At 34.9% G+C, this 13,122-nt stretch overlaps 1 protein-coding gene across 1 annotated transcript in view; it reads left to right on the top strand.

Moving 5' to 3' along the window:
- The first annotated feature begins 2,678 nt into the window (after nt 1-2,678).
- Htr2c (5-hydroxytryptamine receptor 2C) overlaps nt 2,679-13,122 on the top strand; it is a 239,871-nt gene continuing 229,427 nt past the window's right edge. Inside the window, exon 1 of the mRNA XM_015497977.2 lies at nt 2,679-2,738. The gene's annotated coding sequence lies outside the window, so the exon portion shown is untranslated. The remainder of the gene's footprint in view (nt 2,739-13,122) is intronic.

Here is a 13,122-nt window from a genome sequence, read left to right as displayed (position 1 = left end):
GCATTTCTGGAGCTGGGGTTGTAGCTCAGTGGTAGAGCACTCTCCTAGCACATATAAGGTATTGGATTCAATCCTCAGCAGCACATAAATTGAAGTAAAGTTTATTTTAAAAAAATGATAGACATTTCTTTGATAGACTTCCCACTTCAAAAGCTGCCTTTTCCCCTATTTCAATTGAAGGAGAAATAAAATAGCAAACCTATCCATTATTAAATTTTCACTGGGTTCTCAGTAGTGTTAATTTATAATTGTGCTTTTTGAAACTACTGTTTTATATTTCCCCCCCTAGGGTAGGCTGGAAGCAAAATAGCAATTTTTTTTTTTTTTAGGAAAAGTAGGGTTGAATCTGTCTTAAGTAATTATAAGCTTACCCTTAATGTCACTTTACAAACCAATTATAAATAGTGTCACAGGTAATAAAATTGCACATGTGAGATTAAAAAAATATGCACTATTTTTTTTTTTAAGCAGGGCATTACATAGTGTGGACTGACATATAGGATAAGGTTGTGATCAGAGTTATCTTTCTTTTCTAGAGCCACTGGTCTACAAAGGAGAAAAATCAAAGTCATTATAGGAATTTTTAAAATGATAGTTCAGTAAGGTGGTGAGAAACTTAAAATGACAGAACATCAATAATGACATCTCAAATTTACATATAATTAGCTGAGAGGAGACATAGATTGCATGACCGATTCAGAATATTAATATAAACAATGTCATGGTGAGGGGGGAGAGACAGATTGAGGAGGTATTTAGTTTTACTTAAGGCATTCCACAGTTTTTCAAAAATTAAGTATGATTTTAGAAATATACCTGAAAAAGAGACATGGGAAAAATATTTGGTTGGTAAGTTTGGGGGAAATTTTTTTCAAAACTACAAGATTGGACGATTTTTAATTTTTTTTTTAAAAAAAAAGCAGGAACGCTTAATCCTGTTCCAAAGGGTGGAGGGACACGCATAAACCCTAAACGACAAATGATACAATCATAGTCACATTCTTCTAACTGTGGTAATCACAATTGACCACTAGGGGGCCGTAATTCCGTTCGCACCAGTTTTCTGGCGACGACCATTTTATTCCCTCCAAGGATATTTGCATAGTTAGGTAAAATTAAGTGGGAGCTACAACAGGTAGAGTGGATCATTACAGTTTATTGAGATTATATTGGGCTTTACTGCATCTGTAATTCTTATTGTACCAATTACTAACTTAGCCACCAACTTCAACCATGGAGTCTCATTGCACCAACGTTACTAGTAATTTTGTTTTTGTTTTGAATCTCTGCTGCTTGAAACATGTTAGGTAGAACCAGTTTTACATCCGGTTACCCCTGGAGATTATTTTTATTTACTATAGGCTCCTTACCATTTTATGAAAATAGAGATGTAATGTTGACCATTTGTTCTCACACAGTCATTTCAATAAATTTTTGCACTATTTGGAGCAGCAAGAGCAGCAAGAAAATACTGGTGCACATTTATAATACCAAATGCATTTTATAAAATTTATGTTAAACAGCAAAGTTTTAGCTAAGTTGTTTTCACTAATTTGAAGCCAGAACTATTTTTTACTGTCTTAAGGATTGAAAAGTATAATATTTTTTTGTAATTGTACATTTTATCCTGGATGAGGTAGGAGAAAGTCACATTAAATTATTTAAATTGTGGTTTTAAAATTTATCATATAAACATTTTAAATCAATTTTCAACAAGTACAAATACATTAATAAGTATGTGAGCAATAAAATTATCTTAATATCCTCCAGTAATATAATAATTGACATTTCCTGTGTATTTCTCATAATGTCAGTGGCCTTTACATTACTCCATTTTACTTGAGCCAATGGAAGTGTTTGCTTTAGAAGTTCAGAAAATCCATTTTTAAGACATTTTGGTCATGTTTTGCATGTTTTGGGAATCTTCTCATGCTTAAATATGTTAAATATTAATTTTACTACATCAAATTTATTTTTCCGACAACAAAAATGTGGTTGGCTAATATTTGTCTCAATCTTGTGTTTACATTCTAAATAGATACTGCCAACTGATACTGTTACAATAATTGATAGTAAAATGGTGATTTTCAAATGTTATTTTCCCTTCCAGAGTCTAATATAGCTTTAATACCTATGGGTGAAATACCATTTAACTACACCTGCTCTGTAAAATGTTTTATCTGAAATAATGTTTTGATGTTCTATTTGATTTAGAATTATTTTTCTTTTTTCAGTACTGGGGATTAAACCCGGGGGATGCTTTACCACTGAGCAATATCCCTAGCCCTTTTTATTTTATTTTGGGACTAGGTCTCCTTAAGTTGCCAGAGGCTGGCCTCAAACTTGCTGTCCTGCTTCAGCTTCCTTCTGGAGTCACTGGGATTACTGGTGTGGGCCATAACACCCAGAATAATTTAAAATTTGGCTGATGTATTCTGGATACTTAATTGATATTTAATCTCTTTAGCAAAAGGACAGTCACTGCCATATTTGCTGTATCAATATTTCAGGTTTTTTTTTTTTTAATTTTGTATATGTGAGACTGTCTTTCTTTGGGAGCTTATGGATAGTAGCCCAACTATTTTCAGTCATGTTTTATATATGAAAATAATATAAATACCCAAAGCAACACCTTACTTACAGTGTTCTTATTGCATTTTTCTCAACATTTGCTTTTTAGGGTTATCAGCTAATACCTGCGAGCACAGGCCAACGAGTATGATTCTTTAAAAATAACTGTAAGTATACCCATAAGCATGCTTCAGAACTCTTTATTTTTGCAGTAGTATTCAACTATTACATATAGGTGATTCCTATTATTTTGGTAACTTAGTCCTGATCCTGAGCTACTGAAACATATCTCATTAATGGTTTCCATATCTGAAGAATATTATTTAATTGGTAAACAGCATTTTGATGCAACCTAAAAAAAATATGCTTTTTTAAATTAACAAATATTGTGCAATAGACACCCTTACCAAGTTGGTTAACCATCACCCCAAATTTATAGTAGATAAATATAAAATAAGACTGTATAAATTGAGAGAAAATCTGAATATATAGTGAAGGCAAAATATGAATGTTTCATTTTCTCCTTCAGTGACAAAGTCATATCAATGATGAGGGGTAGGATGGGAAATTCAAGTATTGGTTTCCTATGATAAATTTTAGAAAATAAAGCTCTTCAAAATATTATAGATGGAAGGGGGCTGGGGTGTAGTATGAGGCCTTGGGTTTGATCCCCAGCACTGAAAGAAAAAAAAAGTAAACAAAGAAAAAAATCTTGATGAATAAAACTAAAAATCTCAGGATAAAAGGGAGAGGAAACAATAAACTTTGTTCCTTAAAAAAGGATTATCAGTCATAAATGCTAAAAAGTCAAGAATGAACAACTCCACATTCTATAGAATAAATTTTTTAAAAAAAGTAGAAGGACACAATACCTTTGTTTTATTTATTTTTATGCAGTGCTGGGGCTTGAACCTAGGAGTTCACACATGCTAGGCAAGCATTTTACCACTGAACCACAACCCCAGCCCCATAGCATAATTATTTGATTGAATAAATATATACAAGTTAGGCAAAGTGGGTCAAAATTGGATTCTGTATTTTAAAGACTGTCAGGAACTTCTTAATTAAATTTGTGATTATTACATAGTTATGTATAATTTTTTAAAATTTTTTTTAGTTGTAGATGGACACAACACCTTTATTTTATTTATTTATTTTTATGTGGTATTGAGGATCAAACACAGTGCCTCACATATGCTAAGCAAGTGCTCTACCACTGAGCCACAACCCCAGCCCTCAATGTACACTTTTAATATAACAATATAGTGTCAAGAAATTAAGCAACAAAAACATAAAATAAAATGGAACTTGGAAACCTATCAAAATTTAAGAGAAGTTAAGGATGGAATTGGGTTAGGAGTGTCTGTTACACACATAATCAAACACTAAAAGAAAGGGGAAAAGAGCTAATTTTGCATAAAGACAGGTGCATCAAAATGGCTGCATCAAAATGTACCCATAGTCAGAATGGTCAACTTCAGACTGTCCTGCTTTCTTATTTAGCAAAACACCACTTAAGATGATGAAAAAGGTAACACTTCCCTTATTGAATATGTATTAGGAGTTCTTGATGCTCTAAGCAGCTTTCCTTAGGGGAAAAAATTCAAAAAGGGAATCCACAGGGAAAATTCAAAAAGTGTACAGTATAAAATTTTTAAGCACCCCAACAGCTGTATCGAGAGTACATAGCAGGTCATTTATTGTAAATTTATGAAGATCCAGTGTGCCTACAGATGTTTTCACTGCATTGGTGAAATAGGTCAACATGATGTGCAGGTAAGTTTACACTCTCAAGTTTTAAACAAAGCTTACACAAAATCATCTCAACTGTATCCATGGCATTGTAAGCCCTGTCCTGAGGTGAAGACCAAGGTCAGGCTTACTAGAATGTGAAGTCAGCCAACTTCATCTTTAGCATCTGCCTTTGAACACTACTGTCTTTACCACTTTGTCTCTCCACCTCTGTGTACCAAATATCCACAACTTCATAATGAGTGCTCTTTGCTTCTCTCCCAAGTCTTGTGTACCCCTCTTGGTACACGTACCTTTTGACATTTGGTTCTTATCCAGCTTTTCAGTTAGAGATTTGATATACAAATTTTTCCTAAGGTGGCGATGTTTGACAAGGCCTATCTCCTCCGGAGGGAGACACATTTTAACACTAAAATGTAGCTTCAGTAATTGAACCGCTTGATGGGTACAGAGGAAAGATACATCTGAAATCTCCTCATGTAGGTATGTAAGGTTTTTGTCTCTTTCACATCTCTGTAAGGCTGGCCTTGTCTGGGTATGTTAGTGACATAAAAAATACCTGTGAAACATACCGGAGACTGGCTATGGATTGTAAATAATGTTAAATGTATTATTTTTCACTGTGTATACAAGAATAACAAGAGTTTTAGTTATAATATGTAAATATCCACAATCTGATATTCTATGAGGAGTTTTGTTTTGTTTTGTGGTGTGGGAATTGAACCCAGGGCTGCTACTCATGTGCTCTAAGCAGCCCCTCCTTTGAGTTTTTAATATGTGGATCCCTGGTGATTTCTGTGGCTACTTTAAGCTGTACATGATTCGATGGATGTGAATAAAAACAAAAAAAGTAATGGGTCTGGGGTCGCAGCTCAGTGGTAGAGTGCTTGCCTAGCATGTGTGAAGCACTGGGTTCAATTCTCAGCACCACATAAAAATAAATAAAGAGCCATCAACAACTAATCAAATATTTTTTAAAAAATCAGTTGACTTTGTTTGTCTCTACTGTCCTTCAAATTTAGTAATACCTTCCCTAAAGCCCTACTTATGCATATACATAGGTATATGCTACTGTAAGATATATTTATATGTATATTGTGATCAAGGTAACAATTTAGGTAATATGTTCAATGTCTCCTGTGAAAAATGATCAGTTGGACAACTGTGCTCCTCCTGAGCTGGATAAGGTTTGTAATATCAGTAAGTATTAAAGGTAAACATTAATTTTTTTCTATAAAAACATATCAGCATTTAAAATTTTTCAAAAAATGATTCATGTAACGAAGAAATAGTGTACACATAGCAGCTCTCCACCATCATGGCAGGATTTATACTTGTCACTCTCTTGAAATCTTAACCATGATTCAAGAATATTTTCTTTCAATTATGGGGACTTGTGTTGCTACAAATAAATACAAGCTCAATTAACAGAATTTTTTTTCTATATGAGTTCTCTGATGTATAACTGAGTACTGTATTTATTTCAGAGTTATTTATTTTAGGTAACCAAATTACTTTTTTTATTATTTTATTTTATTTATTTATTTATTGGTACTGAGGATTGAACTTTACCACTGAGCTACATCCCCAGCCCTTTTTGTTTTTTATTTTGAGATAGAGTCTTGCTAAATTTCTGAGGCTGGCTTTGAACTTGGGTCCTCCTGCCTCAGCCTCCCAAGTCACTAAGATTACAGTCATGTGACACTACACCTAACTACCAAATTACTTTAATGAAAATATAAATAGACTATAACAAATCAGTTATTACCTACAAAGATAGTTCCATTACTTCATTTTGCAGTTTATTGTTAATTTTTTATTTACAAATATTCTCATTTTCTATATTTCATAAAATTACTACGTATTTTTCTCTTCAACTCTTTGTTAGGTTAAATTAAATAATATATAATCAAAAACCTATGAAAGGAGCACAGGATTCCATGTTAAGTAATGGAATATCGGTCGTACTATGTAGAAGTACAGACATTTTTATCACCTGCAGGAATTAACAGAGTGTCTTGCACATAAAATGTTTTTAATAATCCATTTAATAATGACTATTAAATTTATAATTATAAAAATAATAGCACCTCCAGAATAGAGATATTCAATCAGGCATGCTGTTAATAAATGAATACATATATTTAAAGCAGAAAAACCTGAGACAACAGTTCCACATTCTGCATAGTTTTTTACTTTTATTAATAATCTAAAAAAGGTTTTTTTGTTTGTTTGTTTATTTGGTACTGGGGATTTAACCTGGAGTGCTTTACCACTGAGCTACATTCCCAGTCTTTTTTATTTTATTTTTAAATTTTGAAACAGGGTGTCACTAAGATGCTTAGGGCCTCACTACATTGCTAAGGCTGGCTTCAAACATGCAGGCCTCCTGCCTCAGCCTCCTGAGTCCCTGGGATTACAGGTTTGAACCACTGGGATTACAGGCATGTACCACTGTGCTAAGGTGATAAACTAAAATTTTGACTGGCCGTTTATAATAACCAGTTGAATTCAAAAAGACATGAGACTACCAAACACTTAAGGAAGTTATTATTGCCTCAGAAATATGTATAATTACAATAAGAACAGTTTTTAAATTATTATTCATGAAAAAAGAAGTAATTATTTTATATTCAATAATCTAATTGAGCTAGCTGATAACTTGAAAGTGTACATATACACATACATTTTTACTTGGAGTGGCCTGTGCCAAAATCCAACAAGGCTAACAACAGAATTTAGAATGCATACATTCGAAAATATTTCAAATTCTGCAAAATAAATGAAAGTAACTTTGTTGTGGTTAAGGAAGTAGCCAAACAGTTTCAAAATAAAATTGAAAGTCCATCCATACTAGTGACAACACTATAATAATTTTATATATGTGCTTTCTGTTTTTGAACATACATCTTTCAGAAATATGTTTGGACTTTTAAATTATGCATTTTCAGAACATATGTATTCCCTTAAGTGTAAAAATAAAGGTATACCTTCAATAAGTACAAGTAAATTAATGCATGCCATGTAAGAGGATATCATGATCAAAGAGTTCATGACAAACAAATGTTTTTTATTTCACTGTTAAAATATTTATTCATCTTAGGCATATATTACTTCAATTCAAAAACAATATATATCTTTTAAATAAAATGGAGATATATTAGTGGTATGGAAGTGGGCGTGTTTTCAAGAAGCTGGAAGTAGACCAATGTAGCGTTAGCATTCGTGATGAGGGTGAAAGGGTGCTGTTGAAAAGAATATTTGAATATTGTAACATGTTCCTGGCCCAAAACTTATTTAAAAATCATTCTTCCCCCACACCAAAATAAACATATGGCCCAGACACATAACATACGATTCCTAACAATTGCTTTCTGAAATATTTCCCTGCATAAATCTAGGTACAATTTTCCATTTAGTTCTCTCAAAACCAATCTTTTTTTTTTTCTTTTATCAATGCTAGGAATCAAACCCAGGACTCAGTGCTATATCCCCAGCCCAACACAGATTTTTAGAGATATTAATAAACTTGTTTGTTTGGTACTGGGGATTTAACACCAGGTGCTTTACCCGGGGGTCTTTAGTCATGGTAAAGACACTAGTGAAATAAAAAATCAAATCATATTTGTGGCACATCCATTGAAAGAATACATCAATTAAAATTATTGTAATCAGTTACTATTCCATTGAGTAGTCTCATTGATTTCATAGGGTTTCATTTGTTGTTGTTTTTGCAGTGCTGGGGATGGAACCCAGGGCCACATGCATGCTAGACTACTGAGCTACACGCCTAGCCCCTTCATAGAGTTTTAATTATGAAGAAAATAAAAAATAGTCTCATTGCATTGCAAGTTTCTTAGCATCACAGGAAATGAGGCCATCATTTGGATAGTTAAATTAAGCAAGGAACTATGAGTCATCCTTGAACATTTTGATGTCTCTTATCCTCCATAACCAAATTTATCACTAACACTTGTCAGTTTTAGCTCCTGAGCATCTTCACTCCATTTCAACAATCGTATCAGTTTGACTTTCCATCATCTCTTGCCTGAGTACTGGAATTGCCTTCTAACTAGTTTTCCCAGTGACACAATTGCACTCCCAAATCTGTTCTCCTGGTTTGTTTTGTTCTTAGGATATGTACCCAAATCTGTATCATGGTTTATAAGAAGAAATCTGATCTGCCCCATGTCTATCTCTTTGTCAAATTTTACCCTTTCACCTCCATCATGAATTCTTCCACTACATTGGTACCCTTCCAGTTCCTTGAAAACATGCTCCCTTTGATCAAAGATTCTTGTTGGAAATCATGCCTTCTTTCATGAGTACTACCTTGAATTCCCCACTTTTCCAAACACTTATGTCACCAGTAAACTCATATTAAGCCTTCAGAGCATTAGGTAAAAGGCATTTCTTCAGAGTACAGGGAAAGCCTCCTGCTTGCTTGACCCCCTGAGACTAGCATCCTGTTATATACTGTCATGCATAACACCAGCTCACTTTCCACCCCTGCACTTATAGCAGTTGATAATTATACTTTTATTTCTGTGATTCCTTGAGTATTGTATTCTTTGAGACGTAAATTTCATGATATCAGGACAATATTTGCTTTTACTCAATGCTGTATTTTTAGCATCTAGCTCAGTATCTCACCTATATCAATGATTCAGTAAATATTCACTGGTTGAATAATTAAATGAACAAGTATTCATTATTTGTTAAAAAGTCATTTGTTCAAGATATTGTTGCACATGCCTACTATAAATCCCAGCTACTCAGGAGGCTGAAGCAGGAGGATGGCAAGTTCTGGGTTAGTCTCCACAATTTAGCAGGACCCCATCTCAAAATTAAAAAAAATAAAATAAAATAAAAAGGGCTGGGAATGAGGCTCAGTGATAGGGAAACCCCAGGTTCAATCTCCAGGACTGAAAAAAAAAAATCATTTGGGTAACTTTTGTAGTTGATTAGTCTGAGGCTGGTCAATTGTAGAGAATGTTTTTCTACTCTTTCCCCAGTGGCAACCAGTATTGAAACCTGGTGAAAAAAAAATGAACCCTTGGGCTGGGGCTGTAGCTCAGTGGTAGAGTGCCTGCCTTGCATGTTTGAAGTACTGGGTTCAATCCTCAGCACCACATAAAAATAAATAAAGATATTATGGCCATCTACAATTAAAAATTTTCAAAAAGTGAAGCCTTAAGGGACTAAGACCTCAATATAGGGTTACACATGCGAGCTATTGTAAGGGTCCCGCGAAACGTCGGAGAAAGAGACCACCAAGTGACCACTCATGCAATTGGCAGAAGGGGGATTTATTGAACCAGCATGCTGGGGCTCCGTGCCCACTCAAGAAGGGAAAGCAGCCAGAGCCCCGAGCAGGGGCTGAGCACTGCTTAAGTACACTTTTTGGGGAGGGCGGAGGGCTTTGTATACATCAGAACAAATCATCATTAGGCGCGGGAAAATTGAACAACAAGTCCTAAACATGATTAGTTCATTCATTGGCGGGAACAGGTCAGGCTGGAGTGATAGGTCATTCCTAAGGAGGGGGTTACATTCATGTTCCTGGCCCAAAACTTGGGTTTTGATTGGTTCAGGCCCTGCAAGGCCTGCGTGCAACCACACAGACCCCTTCAGTTATTAAACAACCAGACAATCAGGGGAAATGTTTACTGGGCGGTTCTAAGCATTGTCTTAAGAGCTACAGAAATTTAACTCAGACCTTGCAGCTTAGAAACTTTTACAACACCCGGTCTTTTACCCTTTAACTTTTACGCTTTAACTTCAATTTCTTTTACCCTTACACTATCAACCAATAAATGTGAGATCAGCAAAACCATTATGATGTTTTCAAATATAATGTTAGCTACACAAGCAGCCACTTATAAATGCCTAATGCCACATTTGAATTGTGGAAAAGGGATTTTTGAACAGGTCTCTCTTGCCCTGTTTCTTGTACTAAGAGTTTCACATTCACATTTTAAGACATCAGATGATGAAATCATATCACTGCTGTACTTAATTAAGCAAATTCGAATTTCTGAAGGTATAAATTGTAAAGTATTAAGGATTATTGCTAATGAGGCTTATATTTTCACACCAGAAAATAGAATATATATACATGCATAAAGTATGAATATATTGAGTATATGTAATATATATTGAATATATATGAATATGATTAAAATGTCATGCTATTAAATGAGTACATTGCACAGTGATATAATTCTTAGTTCATATTTTCTCCTGATTAACTAAGCTTTCTTATTGTTTCATTTTACATTGTATTTTTTTTTGTTTGTTTTTATCCACAGAATTGTGCTTATCTATTTTGTAATGACCCATGTGTGTCTCATGTCATGTTTTCATTTGCTAAAATATCGACGAACAATTTTAAGACAGCATGATGAGTGCTAGACTAGTGTAACACTTACTGTGGCTGGAATCTTCTGCAGATTCTGTTAAAGTGCAGATTCGGATTTAGTAGTTCCAGGGAGGGGTCTGAGACTCTGCATTTCCACCAAGCTCCCAGGTGTTCATAGAAAAAACTTGCAGTAGCAAGGTCATAGAGCAGGGGTTAGCAAACGCTTTTTGTAAAGAGCCAGTCAGTAAATATTTGGGATGTTGTGAACCTTATGGAAGCTACTACTCAGCTCTGCCCTTGTAGCTTGAAGTCAGCCACAGACAATATAAATGAATGGGTGAGGCTGTGTTCCAATAAAACTTTATGAACACTGAAATCTGAATGCTTTCAGATTTTCACAAATCATGAAATATTAATCTTTTGATTTTTTTTTCAAACTGTGCAAACCTGTAAAGTCCTTCTTGACTCCTGGATCATACAAAAACAGTCTATGGTTTGCTAGGGTAAAGGTACTGGTGGTTAACTTTGCCACGGGCTGTGTTGGGCAGGGTTGGAAGGTTAGGTTCTGTAGAAAAGATTACAGTTGAACTAGAAATTGAAGATATGAATCTTTTCTGGACACCCAAGTGGGAGACATGGAAACGTGAAAGGAAAAAGCAAGTGATGGTATTAGTGTGTTATCTCAACTGAAAGCTTGGAGGGCTGCAGGAGAAAAACAAGACCTTCAGGGTTGAGAAGGCTCAATACAGTGGGATTTCCTTATGTGCATATTCAAATAGTTTCACATTTTAATGAGTAGTGTTATCAGGTGAGCCTGCAGAGTGAGCAGTGGGGGATGCTATTAAGTTCTGCATTTTGGAATTTCAAGAGACAGAAAGAGAATAGAAATGATGGAGGAAAGCAGGAAAAACTATCTTTGAAAGGTCAGGACTCTCAGAAAGTGGCTGCAAACTGTTCTCAAATGAAAGCTTTGTGGAAGCATTTATATAAATGATCAGGGTTTGCAAATTCATTGATGAAACGTAAAATGAGTATCCTACAGCCAGGCAGAGCAAACCCGCCAAGCCATTTTCCTATTGTTACAAAGCACACAGCACATGAAAAGGGAAACTAAGAACTGAGGACTGAAGACTAAAAAAAAAAAAAATGATCTCTACATATGCTTCAGCATCTGCCTGACTTTGCTGATGAGCTACAGAGTAGGCACACATGCTGAGGGGGAAAAGGAGCATATAGATTTTATAGATGATGTTTCTATTCACTCTCTGAAGGTGACAGTGAAGCAAGATGATAGAATATTAAAAAAAAAAACAGGAAGTATGAAAAAATGGGACATCAAGCACAAAATTAACACTTAACATGATGCCAATACTTTCTGGTAGTCTTTTTCCCCAATTCTCTTTCCATGTTCCATCTCATGGCCCCACTTCCTAAAGCATTTTGTCCTGCTGTTTTGTGGGTGTGTTTTATTGAAATCACTGGAAGTGAGTTAAGATTTTCTGAGAACTTATACACAAGGCACAATTTTTAAAAATTCTCTCCAGAATGTAATAAATGGTGAATTTTGATCAAAATTTAATAGCTGAAGTGAGACTTGGAAGCCTAGTGTATTTCTCCAGCTCTCCCTTAAAATAGGCAGTACATTTACCATAGCTGTGGCTTCCTGTAGTAAGCCAGGGTAGAAAAGTGGGAGGTAAAGCAAAAGGTTGATTTCTGTTTTTCCACAATGGGGGGGAAATAGTGTTTCTTCTAGATGTAAAGGAAAGATTTGTGTCCAGCTTTGTTCAGATCAAAAACAATCATGTGCAAATTTTGGTTAGAAAATTGTAGGTGACTTTAAAATATTAGGAAACCATGAGAGGAAAGGCAGCATAGCTTTATTAATGAAAGTTAAGAGGAATAATAAACATAGATGTAGGAAACTTAGAGGTTTTCTTTTGTTTTTACAGTCAAAGTGTTAGAGGGCTGGGGCCTTCTGGAAAACTGAGGCAGCACAAAAACCCTGATTCTTACCATCAAATTAGAAAGATTTCAGATATGTCACTCAAAGTAATAGGCATGAGTTTATTAGAAGGAATAGGAAAGGGCAAAGGGGACACTCTCAAGGGAGAGAGAGAGTTCTTTCAAGAGAGGGGAAAGTACACCTCTCCTGCCCTCAAGTTTGATTAGGTGTCCCAGTAGACATTGATAACTTTCAGCTCTTAAGTAGCATGCACTGGGTTATGAACTTGTTTGTTTACCTTCAGAAAATAGGGCTTGTCAAGAAAACGACTATGGTACAAGCACCTCTAATCAGCAAGTTAGAATTTGTGACTGGAAAGACTTGGCACATACCCCACAGTTTGTGAGTTTTTTCTGCCTCATGTACTACTGCCTTTTGCTATTGACCTATAATTTGTCTAAGGATTTAAACCGACTTTTTTTTTTTTTTTTTTTGT

Source organism: Marmota marmota, unplaced genomic scaffold, assembly GCF_001458135.2.
Source record: "Marmota marmota marmota unplaced genomic scaffold, marMar, whole genome shotgun sequence".
In the NCBI taxonomy this organism is placed as follows: Eukaryota; Metazoa; Chordata; class Mammalia; order Rodentia; family Sciuridae; genus Marmota; species Marmota marmota.
The sequence above is the reverse complement of the archived record's forward strand: the minus strand, read 5'-3'. Positions and strand labels throughout refer to the sequence as shown.